The 12064-nt window shown below is 38.0% G+C and overlaps 1 long non-coding RNA gene across 1 annotated transcript; it reads left to right on the plus strand.

Moving 5' to 3' along the window:
• The first annotated feature begins 521 nt into the window (after window positions 1–521).
• On the plus strand, window positions 522–5530 carry LOC120437079. Its single transcript, XR_005610809.1, has 4 exons — window positions 522–703; window positions 2027–2058; window positions 3281–3307; window positions 4891–5530. It is a non-coding gene; the product is annotated as an uncharacterized LOC120437079 (long non-coding RNA).
• Window positions 5531–12064: the final 6534 nt, after the last annotated feature.

Raw genomic sequence — 12064 nt, forward strand, 5'->3', positions numbered from 1 at the left:
GTGGTTTCACAAAGTGTAACTGTTAAGGCTATAGTTTAGATGGTTGTCTTTAAAACCTTCACTGAAGAGTCTTGTTGGAGACGGCCACAGCTTTACCTCACTGTAGCAGGGGTGAACAAGTGGGTGCAAGTCCATTTAAGTCAGAATTCATATGATTACAACCAATATGTATTAGAATAAAAGAAACAAATGTGCAATGAACATGTCAGGAGTCACTGTTAAAAAGTCTTATGGCAGTGGGGTTAAAGGACCTCCTGAACCTCTGATTCCTGCAGTGCAGTGAGGTGAGCCTCTGCAGCTCCTACTGTTCTGTGAGGATGATTAGGCGATCACCAACACCAGCTCCTTGGTCTTGGTTTTCAGAAGAAGACTGTTCTTATTTCTGCAGTCAGTTAAATAAATCTATCATAATACAGTACATTTTAACATAATGACCTTATGTTTATTTATGTCTTTTAACCATTATTTCAAATTCAAAGAATCCTGTTTGAAACATTTATTAAACTTATAGAATTAAATTTCTGCTTGTTGTTTTTTGTTGCAAAAAAATCTAGTATAATAATATTTAAATTTACATATATTTTTCACGTTTTCAATGCCAATTGTGTGTAACGGCGAAGTTTCCCACTACCCGTGAATGCCTCTTTTGTACGTCTCTGGCTGACTCCTGAATCTCCGCCCACTCTCTGCTTGATCCCTGCCGGTAAGCGCTGCTTCTCTGTCTCTCTTCTCTGAAATAAAATGTCTATAAGCTGTTTGAGTGATTTACCCAGTTGTTGTTAGTGACTTATAAAGCCAGTCGAAGTATAAGTCATGTTAAAGTAACACAATGGCTGCTTTTTTAGTGAAACGTTGTAATTTTAGTATTTAAAAGGAGTGTTTAGTATGCTAGCCCTAACAACCTAAGCGCTAACGCCTAGCCTAGCTCCTATAGGCCTAGTGTGAAATTAACATGGTTCATTTGATTGTTTGATACGGTTATTGTGTTGTATTTGGTTCATTCAGTGTGTTAGTGTTTCTGAGTCTTTTAGGGAAGCTGAAGTTAGTTCTCCTCTTCACAAATCAGTCAGTTAAAACGGCCTCATTCTTTAGGTTATAAGATAATGAGCCGCCATTTTAGAACCAATGATTAGCTGCTGAAGCAGCAGGGTCGGCAACTTCAAAGGAGCCATTTTACCGCCTCTGACTGAAGGCCGGGAGAAAAAGAGTCACGTGCCTGTGCGGGTGTGTGTTTGTGTTGTGGGTTAATTAACAGAAGGGAGAGAGAGAGTGAGGATAAAACACATAATATAAGAATAATAACATTTCTTAACAAGAAGTTTTTTTTAATTAATCAATTTTAGTTTTTTAGTTAAATTTTAAGAAGTATTTAACAAACACTTGTTTGTGCAGTTTGGTTGGTTTTTAAGTAAAACCTACACCTGCAGCTCTGTTTAACTTCTCACTTTGTGAAAAATTGATGACATACAAAAAAGGCCACCTTCAAATAAATAAAATGCAGCAGTGCACCATTAATATTACAAATATGATAGGTAGATATTTAAAATAACAACATATTAAATGATACTAAATCACACTGTGTGCAGGTGATAATATTTTGGGGAAGAATTTGAATGCAGACCAACTCAAATGTTGAAGCCTACAAATATATCATCCAAGCTTTCATTTATGATTGTTCATGTTTTTAAATTGTGATGTCACAATTTGATAAAGTGTGCAGTGCTAGGTGTAGCAAATCATTGCTTATTAAATCTACTGTGTTATCTAATAGCACCAAACTAATAGAGCTATCACATAACTGAGAAACTTGTGTGGCTTATTACAAATAGATGAAACCAAATTTTACCTTAATGAAGACAGTAATCTTTAATAAGGTGTAGAAAAAAAGAGGTGAGTTGTTTGTTGCTGTGGTAAACAAAGAAGTGTACTGAATCTTTTGGACTACACAGAGTGATGTAGTATTGACTGTGATGCTGATCTGAGTTGTCTCATTCTGTATTTTTGTGCTTTGTCTTTTGTTGCACAGAGTGAACGAGATCTTTGGTTTTGCCTTTGCTGGTAAGTAAACAGTGATTGTAACTGAAGCAGTATGAACCTGGCATTGTGTAGCACATTTGACGACTTACATACAGTAGTTTGATTTTTTGTGATATGTTTCCATTTACTGATTGGCAAAAACACAGGATTTGTGACCTGTAGCAGCAAACCCCCGACACAGGGCCTCTGACTGTCCCTGAAAATGTCCCTGAAGTTTAATAGCCCATTTATGTATGATTTAAATTTCTTATGGCTCATCAAATCCAAACATAGCTAAATGTCAGATGTCTTTATCCAGGTGTTCATTTTCTACTTATGTTTGTGGATTTAAGTAGCAGACAAAACAATGAAAGTGTTTTAGGGGAGTCAGTATAAGTGGTTGCTCAAACACTTAAGAGCTGCACAGGTATTGATTTATATTATTTCTCAAATTCTGCTGATGTATTACATTAAAGTCAGAACATTGTAGAAGTATTTTGCCTGACTCGGTATAAGTAATAGCTTTAACAATAATAAAAAACCGAAGAGAACCAGAGGTGTGAGTGGACATTCTTAGGTAATTTACAGCCAGTGTGTCTAATTAGTTTGTTACTTATTTAGTGAATATAATGTGTTTTAAAATTAAATAGAAATGTTGCCAAAAAGGGACATTGCAACATATATAAATATTCCTAGCAACGGGTACAATGAAAGGACTTTGTAGTGTAATATTTTAAGACATTTAATTTTAACCACAAACATTCTGCACCTCTGTTATTGTAACATGTCAGTATTTACATGTATTTTAGGATTTGCATATTCATATCAGACTAACCAAAACATGATGAGGTTTTCTGTTACTTCTGATTTCAAGAATTACTTTGTATTTAATGTTTTTAACCTGAAAGGACATTAAAAGTTTTGGTTTTTCACACTTTATTAGCACTGACCTGTTGTAGAAAATGTTGGAGCCACAAGGCTTCTGTGTAGGAAATATTTGGTGTATCCTGCACTTGTGCCAACAAATATTGGTGCCTATTCTTTGCATTTCTGTAGTAATAATGCTTTTATTACACATGCTATAGCCATGTGAGACCCTGCAGTTCAATTATCTCCTCTTTAGACTACAGTAAACTTAAAAAAGCTTAAAGTAATTGATGATTTTACTAGTTAATTTGTGTCACAGTAAATTGGATTGTGTGTGAAGAGGCTCTACAGTCTGTATCATCAAACAGTGATCTGATGAATTGTTTCCTTTCTCTAGACTGCTGATCTGATCGTCTCAAGTCTGGTAAGTAAAGGTTTTTCTGAGGTGCAGTGCTGGGAAATGTTTCTCATTATAGGAGATTCAGTTTAGTGCTGTGAGTGAGCACAGCTCTTGGTGATCATCAAAAGTCATCAAATTCTAGAAAAGTCTGTGTAAACATTTCCAGACCTACAGAGGTCAGTAGGTTATTGTAGCAGCGCATCTTTTTTCACATTAGAGCAGCTCATGAACAGCAGTTTAGGTACAATTAAGTCTTCAAGTAGGGCCTTGTGGATTTCAAAAGCTTCTTTCGCTTCATGAAATTAAGTCACTGTCTGAAAACTGCTCTTTGAATTAGTCTTTTAATTAAAGATTTTGTTGATGACTGGAAAAAATCTAAAGCACAGATACAGCACTCATTTCTGTATTTTATGATTAAATGATCTACAAAGAAATTATCATCATACTACATTTTTAATTAGGCCTTTAAATCGCCATTATAAGTATGTCCTAGATTTAGTGGAGTGCTTATGGCTGTGTATTAAACATGCCCCACATGTGACTGAAATATGTAGAAACTGCTTTGTAGGAACCATCCATCTCCAAATTTCTCATTTTGCCAAAAGTCATACTGAGTAAAGTATTGTTTACTTTTATGTTAATGGATCTCAAATCCCTGTTTCTGTGTGCCCAGATATTATGATGTACTGTTGTCCCAGGTAAGTACACACAGAAACAGTGATTTGAGAACTTTGGGGATTAAGGAACATGTGATGTGGCATAAATTTTAAGCAGGTGGCCTGAAACTGTCTGCTCTAGCGTCAGTGTGTGGGTTTTGTTGGACCATATGATATTTACAGTAGGTTATTGTAGCAGCACATCTTGGTTTAAGTTTATAGACACTGTTTGTTTTTATTGTGTTAATAGAATCTAAAAGTTTCTTTAGAATAGTTCCACCACCATTTTTGAGCATTTTCAATCAGTTCAATCGAATAATGTACTGTGGAACTCTTCAATATGTAAAGCCCTGTATGTACTGTATTTTTCGGATTATAAGGCGTATGCAGCTAACCAAATATTCAGATAACTCAAACTATTCAACTCATTCACAGTAACTCAACATTTTTCAGTGGTAACACATAACAATACACAATACACAAGTACACTTACAATAAAAGATTGTAAGTGTACAATCTTTTTCTGTTCAGTCCTCTTCCACAAATCTATCAAATTCTTCATGGATTGATCGGTTTTGAAATCTGCTTTGTACGCATTTCTGTAAACAGATGCCAGGTCCTCATACACACACCATAATATTATGTTTAAGCACAATACGAATTACTCCGCGAGGCTCCTGATAACTGTAGCTGTAATGCTCCAACAATCCATCAAACGGTGCAGCTTTGTAGCTTTCCAAAGTCATACTAAAACATTCTGACAGATGTTTGAGCCCTGCGTAGCACATAAAATTGGGTTGAGGTCAGTAAGCACAGCCAGAATTAATACATGATGAACTGTTGAATTTTGAGAAAACTAAAGGATTTTAAGTGTGACTTATAGTCCGAAAAATACTGGAAAGCCATGTTTATTGGAAATATGCCTAATTCCAGTCCCTTTTTGTCTTACAGGTGACCTGCTGCAGAAAACCCTCTCCCTCTATCGTTGACAAGCAATTAACAAGCAATTTCAGTCTGTCCTATCACTCTCCCTCTCCCTGCTCCATCTTTTTTGACAAGCCATTCTATCTTCTATCATTTCTCCGCCATGAGCTCTATCTAATTTTGACAAGCTTAAACCTGTGTTGACAAGAAATCTAAGTTTGACAAGAAATCTAAGTTTGACAAGAAACCAAGTTTTTGGAAATTGAAGTTACCACAACTTCGTCGATCTGTTTTCAGAAATCTGAGAGATCTCTGCTCTCACTGCTCCTTCTTTCCTGTCGTTAAACTCTCATATCCACTCATTTTACTGGAAATTACAAGTAGAACGTTGAATATACAGTTGTAGAATTACAGTACAGTAGAACTCGCAGTAGAAACTACTTACACAGCCCTACATTTGTCATTTTAATTTTGCATTACACTTTGGAATAAACATTGATTGGCTGTTTGGCTTACAGGTGCAATTACTTTGATAAATTATATAAAATATACACCTCTTCGTAAAGGTTTATTTGTAATAAGACAATCTGGTTATTTTGTAATTTATACATTCAGACTGCTGTATTTACATAAATATTAAATTAGATTCAAATACATTTTTCAAGTCTGTTTCATTGGCTATAACATTTGACTACAAGTTTAAACTATTATTATTTAAGGACAAACCCTTTTTTTGTCACTCAGTGTAAGTATTCAGTTACAATTGTCATCTAGAGGCTGCCCTGAGAACTCAGACTTCCTGTTTCCTGACTGCTGCAGAACATCCAGCTGAAGAATCCTCATCGCCTGTCATCTGATCACCACACCACCACAGCTCCTTATATTTGCTTAAAATTTTAGATATCTGAAAGATTTACACAAAGTCTACTTCAAAGCTAAGAGTTTTATTATAGCCTGTTGATTGTTGAGATTTATTCTGCATATTACTTTACAGAAGTGTAGACCTATTCATTAACCAGTCTGGTTAAAAAAACGAAGTAATAATATACAGTTTTTGAAAAAGCTACAATAAAACTGTTTTTAAAGATCTTTCAGTAACTTTTATATTGAGTTTGTATTTAAGTCAGCTTTTTACATCAATTACATAGTTATAAGAACACTTTACCGTTTATATAGTTTTACATTTATCCATTTAATAGAAACTTGAGGAGTCATTAGTTTTTCAGTGTTTACAGGTTGAGTTTTGTTTACATTTGTGTATAAATACATATAAGGTCCAGTTTGTACTTCAATAAAATGCCAAGGAAAGGTCAAAGGTCGCAGTCCCAGAAGCTTAGATGGCAAAAGCAGAAAGAACAGGTAAATGTGTCTGTTACAACTGTTCCCAGTCCAGAAGTGCAGAGCAGCGTTCAGACAGCCGCAGTGTCTTATGCAGATGTGGTAAAGAGAGGTGTTCACTCAGCATGTGTGCCAGATGCCAAAGTACAGCAGGTAATCCAGACTGAACCCCAGGTAACTGTACAAACGCAGCATGATGGAGAAGCTCCAGGACCGTCTCATGTACAGGTTACAAACAGTGAAAGTCGTGCACGAATGAGTAGCATCTGTGCGTCCCGAAGCCAGGCCTCTCCTAGGTATGGAAAGTACCGGAATCAGCAATGCATGGCTAACAGTTTGGTTTTCCTGTCATTCTTACACGAGGATGAATTCATTACCAGAGCAGATCTAAACCGTGTGTTGGACAAAGGCCATGCCGTGTACTCAGATGCCAGAAAGAGGTTTGTGAACAGCGTGTTTCTAGCCTGTGATGAGCTTCCCACAGTGGTCATCAGCCGCAGACACGAGTATCAAGTGGATATGTCTCAGTTTGCTCATTATGGCACCTTTGATGGTACAGATCATTTTCCGAGCCTTGAACAGGGACTACAGTGTTTGGCTTCACAGGTTCGCTATGCTTTGCTAGTCATGGGAGGAACAGTCATCGCAGTTTGCAGGCTGACTTCAGGTGAATTCGCATATTTTGACCCTCACCCACGTAAGTCTACAGGAATGCCATTGTCGCTAGCTGTAAGTGGTGGAACTGCAGTTATGTTAAAATTCACACGTCTTAACGACATGATTGACAGGATCAAACGCTTGTACCGAATGTTTAGCATCGCCCCATCCTGCACTTATGAGCTACAGCCTGTCGAGTTTCACAGTCAAAATGCTGCTTATCAAAGAGATGCTAATCAAAACACAGAATACAGACAATGCGCTACAAGTGCTCTAGCACCAGATTTAAATGAACCTGTTCCTGAATTAAACACCCAGACATCCACTGAGCAGACACAAAAAACCGTGATCGACACTTTAACCACAGAAGTGACATCATCCAGAGTGGATTATTCAAATGGGACAGCTGCTCCTGAAAGCAACCATCATCCTTCTGATTTTTTACAAAAAGAAACGTCTGCATCTTCTGTGAGAGAAACTCAGGTAACATCAGACTCTGTTCCTCAGAAGGATCCAACCGCTGCCTCCTGTTTAACCAAGACAACACAGGAACTTTCACATAAACTGCTGAAATATAGTAAACAGGAAAGGAAAAAAATGAGGAGAAGATCACTGGCCCAACAAAAACTACCAAAAAGAAAGGAAAATCAGAAAAAGAAAGAAAGGCAGATGTACACTTCCAATGAAAGCTTTAAGGCAAAGAAAAGAAATTCCAGTGGAAAGTCTAATGATCCTGATCACAGACAAAAGAAGAGTGTGTACAAAAGTAATCTATATAAGCTAAATCCTACATATAGAGAGAAACAGAGGGAACATTTGAGAAAGATCTATAAGGAAAGAGATGATTTTAAGGAAAAACAGAAGGAGCAAATGAGAAGGATCTATAGAGAAAGTGCTAAAATTAGAGAGAAAAAAAGAGAACATGTCATAAGGATGTATAAAGACAATCCTGTATTCAAAGAAAAGCAGAAGGAACGAATAACTAGAACATACAGAGAATCTCCCGTGTTCCGAGAAAAGCAGAAGGAACGAATAACAAGAACATACAGAGAATCTCCCGTGTTCCGAGAAAAGCAGAAGGAACGTATTAGAAGAATATACAGAACTTGTGCTGAATTCAGAGAGAAACATAAAGCTTACATGAGGTCATATGTTTCTAACCTATATAAAGAAAGTGAAGAATTTAGGCAGAAAAAACAATGTTACATCACTAAACGTTATGGAGAAGAGACACAATTTCAGCAACAACACAAGGACAATATGAGAGAACGAATGAGAGTCAAATATTGGAACGGTTTTTCTTTTAGACAGATGCATAATTTCAGATGTGCAATGAAAATAAAAAGAAAATATCGTCAGATGCATCGACCAGCTGAAAGTTTACAGTCTCATCCAGATAACTCTTTAATGAATGAGGCCATATCTCGTTTCAGATCAAACATTAAGTCAGCACCATCTTATGTTTGTACTGTTTGTCTAAAAGCTTCTTTTCCTAATCAGGTGAAAATCTGCAAAAGAAACAATTACTCAAAACACCAAACTGTTGCTCAACAGTGTCTAACTGGTAAATTTGTTCATGTGTGTGATGAAGCATGTAATGATCACTGCAGCTTTCCTGTTGAGAGAAAAAAGGAGTATATCTGTCACACGTGTCACAGTTCCCTCAAAAGTGGACGCATGCCAAGGCTTGCTGCTGTCAATGGTTTAGAACTGCAGGATATTCCAGCTGAACTGTGTGATCTCAACATTCTGGAGAGACATCTGATTGCCAAATGCATCCCATTTGCTAAGATTATTCCACTTCCAAAGGGCAGACAAAGACTCATACGTGGTAATGTGGTGTGTGTCCCATCTGAAGTCCAACAAACAGTTGACTCTTTACCTCGGCTCAGAAACCAATCACAGATAATGAGGATCAAGTTGAAAAGACGACTGTGCTACAAAGGCCATCAGCTGTTCCAGACTGTCACCTGGTCTAAACTGATCCAAGCCCTGCGCAAACTGAAACAGATTCATCCACAGTACACAGATATTGTTATCAGAGATGATGCATTGCTTTGTGATCCCACGTTACCTGATGATGACAGCAGTGATGAAGCCAGCATGGGAAGTGATGATTATGATGAAGCAGATTTAATGGAAATTGACAACTATGAAAAAGATGCCCTTTTGTGTGAAAGTGAGTCTGAAAGTGAACAAGATATTAATATGCAATCCTGTGATGAACAACCAGAGGAACAAAATCCAGAGGAACCAGAAAGTGATTTGAACAATGGAGGTTTTGCTCTAGAAAGTTGCCTGCAGCCTGTAGACATTTCAGAAGAGATTCTCTCTTTCACTGATAACACATATTGTGTGGCTCCTGCAGAAAGAAACAATCCTGTTAGCTTCTTCAGAACTCCTCATTTGGAAGCCATGGCATTTCCTGTGCAGTTTCCTACTGGTCAGAATACACTGGATGAAAAAGACGTCTTAAACTCACACCAAGTGCTTACTTCAAGTCAAGGCTTTTCAACATTGATGCAAGATTTGCTAAAGATACAAATTACCTGTTTTTCTCACAGTTTGTCACTGAAATACACCTGGCTAATTCCAGCATGACAATACAGCTAAGGAAAGGTAAAACTATGACCAAAGATGGACGCAAAATCACATCAGGAATGTTACAAAGTAAGACAGAAGTAGAAAAGCTGGTAAGAAATAAAGATGCAATCAGATTTATGCAGCCACTCAGAGGAACTCCAGCTTACTGGCAGAAAACTACCAGAGATTTATTCAGTATGGTCCGTCAAATAGGAACACCTCAGTTCTTTGTCACTTTCTCTGCTGCTGAGATGAGATGGCCTGAAGTGATTCAAGCAATAAAGAGACAACAAGGTGAAGAGGTTGATTTTGAAGCCCTGGACTGGTCAGAAAAGTGTGAAATTCTAAGATCAAATCCAGTAACCACCATGCGAATGTTTGATAAACGTGTTGAGGCTTTGTTCAGAGATTTGCTTTTTCTCCTGCACAGCCCCTTGGTGAAATCATTGATTACTTTTACAGAGTTGAGTTCCAGCACAGAGGTAGTCCGCATATACACATGTTGCTGTGGATTCGAGAAAAGGTAGAAGTAGATGTGGATGATGACCAAACTGTCTGTGACTTTGTGGACAGATACATCTCAGCTCAACTTCCTGATCCAGAAAAACAACCTGAACTGCACAAAAAGTTGCTGAACTACAAAAGCACAGCAAAACCACACAAAAACATGCTTTAAGAGTGTGAACTCTGGTTGTAGATTTGGGTTCCCAAAACCACCAGCCACAAGAACAATGATTGTGAGACAGGATGAGGATTCAGACACTGAAGCTGCAAAAGCCAAACTCAGACCTTTGTTGAACCTGCTGAAGGAACCTGAAGCTGCTTCCCTCACCATAGAGCAGATTCTGTCACGATGCAACTTGACAATGAATGAGTATGAGCAATGCCTCCAAGACATAAACAAGAAAACAGCTCTTATTCTGAAACGTGACCCAAAGGACTGTTGGATCAACAATTACAACCCACACCTGCTTGAAGCCTGGAACTCTAATTTAGATGTCTCGTTAATATTGAATGCCTATTCATGTATAGAATACCTCTGTAAATATATAACGAAGAAAGAATCTGGCCTCTCTGAATACCTGAAGACAGTTATTGATAACTCTGATAAGAACACGGTCAATGAATGTGATGAAATGAGAGCTGTGATGCAGGCTTACTCAAAAAAGAGAGAAATCAGTGCACAGGAGTGTGTGACTCGAGTCTGTGGCATAAAAATGAAAAAATGTTCCCGCAGTGTTGTATTTGTACCAACAGATGATAACCCAGTAAAAATGAGTCGCCCGATGAGCTACCTGGAATCCACAACACATGACAGTTGTAATATTTGGATGACAAGTTTGAGTGATAAATACAAATGCAGACCTGAGACACCAGAATATGAGGAAATGTCACTGGCTGATTTTGCTGCCTTGTGCAGGTTGGTGAGTGGTCCAAATGAAGGAAAAGATGTGCTTCCTCTTCTAAATCAGCTTGGATTTGTACAAAGGCGAAAGAATGATAAACCAGCTATAATCAGGTATTACCACTGTTCACAGGAAAAAGATCCTGAGCAATATTATGGACGACTGTTGAGACTTTACCTTCCACACAGATCAGAGCAGGAACTGAAACCACAAGGGTTCCAAACCTATCAGTCCTTCTACAACTCGGGTTTTGTACGACTTCCATGTTCAGACCACAGTGAGTCTGTGAAAAGGGTTGTGAAGAGAAATAAAGACAAGTATGAGAAGAACTCTGAGGATATTGAGAGTGCACTGGAAGAGTTTGAACAAAATAGGGATGTTGTGATCGATGAATGGTGTAATCTTGCTCCTGAATCTGAAGTTGTGAGGTTGCAATGTGATGAGAATCTTCCTGAGAGACATTCTGATGATGAGAACGAACAGGAGAATGTTCCCGACTACAGTCGTCAGTCTGATGCTGTAACAGAGATCAGAGCCGTCAGAGAACAACCTGCAGTAGATCCAGCTGTGGTACGTGTAATGTATCAGAATCTGAACCAGAAGCAGGCCTGCGTGTTCTATGCTATAAGAGACTGGTGTATTCAGTGCGTTTGTGGTTTGAACCCAGATCCATTTTTCTTCTATATCAACGGTGGTGCAGGAACTGGAAAGTCACATCTGATTAAGTGTATTCACTCTGAAGCATCAAAGATCCTGAGCAGACTGCCTTCTAATGCAGAAGAAGCTGACATATCAAATCCAACTGTTTTACTGACGTCATTTACCGGGACAGCAGCTTTTTCTATCAATGGCTCTACGTTACATTCCCTACTGAAACTACCCAGGAGTCTGAAACCACCCATTCAAGGACTTGGTAATCAACTGGATGAAGTCAGATCTGAGCTTATAAATGCTGAAATTATTGTTATTGATGAGATTTCGATGGTTTCAAAACCCCTTTTTGCCTATGTGGATGCAAGACTGAAACAAATCAAAGGCACTCAAAGACCTTTTGGTGGAATGTCAGTTTTAGCTGTTGGAGATTTTTACCAGCTACCACCAGTGCGACAGTCTAAGCCTCTCTGTGTTTATGATCCAGAACAGATTGACCTATGGCAGGAACATTTTCAGATGATCACTCTAACCGAGATCATGCGTCAAAAAGATGATGTGGCCTT

This window comes from Oreochromis aureus, unplaced genomic scaffold (genome assembly GCF_013358895.1).
Source record: "Oreochromis aureus strain Israel breed Guangdong unplaced genomic scaffold, ZZ_aureus HiC_scaffold_45, whole genome shotgun sequence".
In the NCBI taxonomy this organism is placed as follows: domain Eukaryota; kingdom Metazoa; phylum Chordata; class Actinopteri; order Cichliformes; family Cichlidae; genus Oreochromis; species Oreochromis aureus.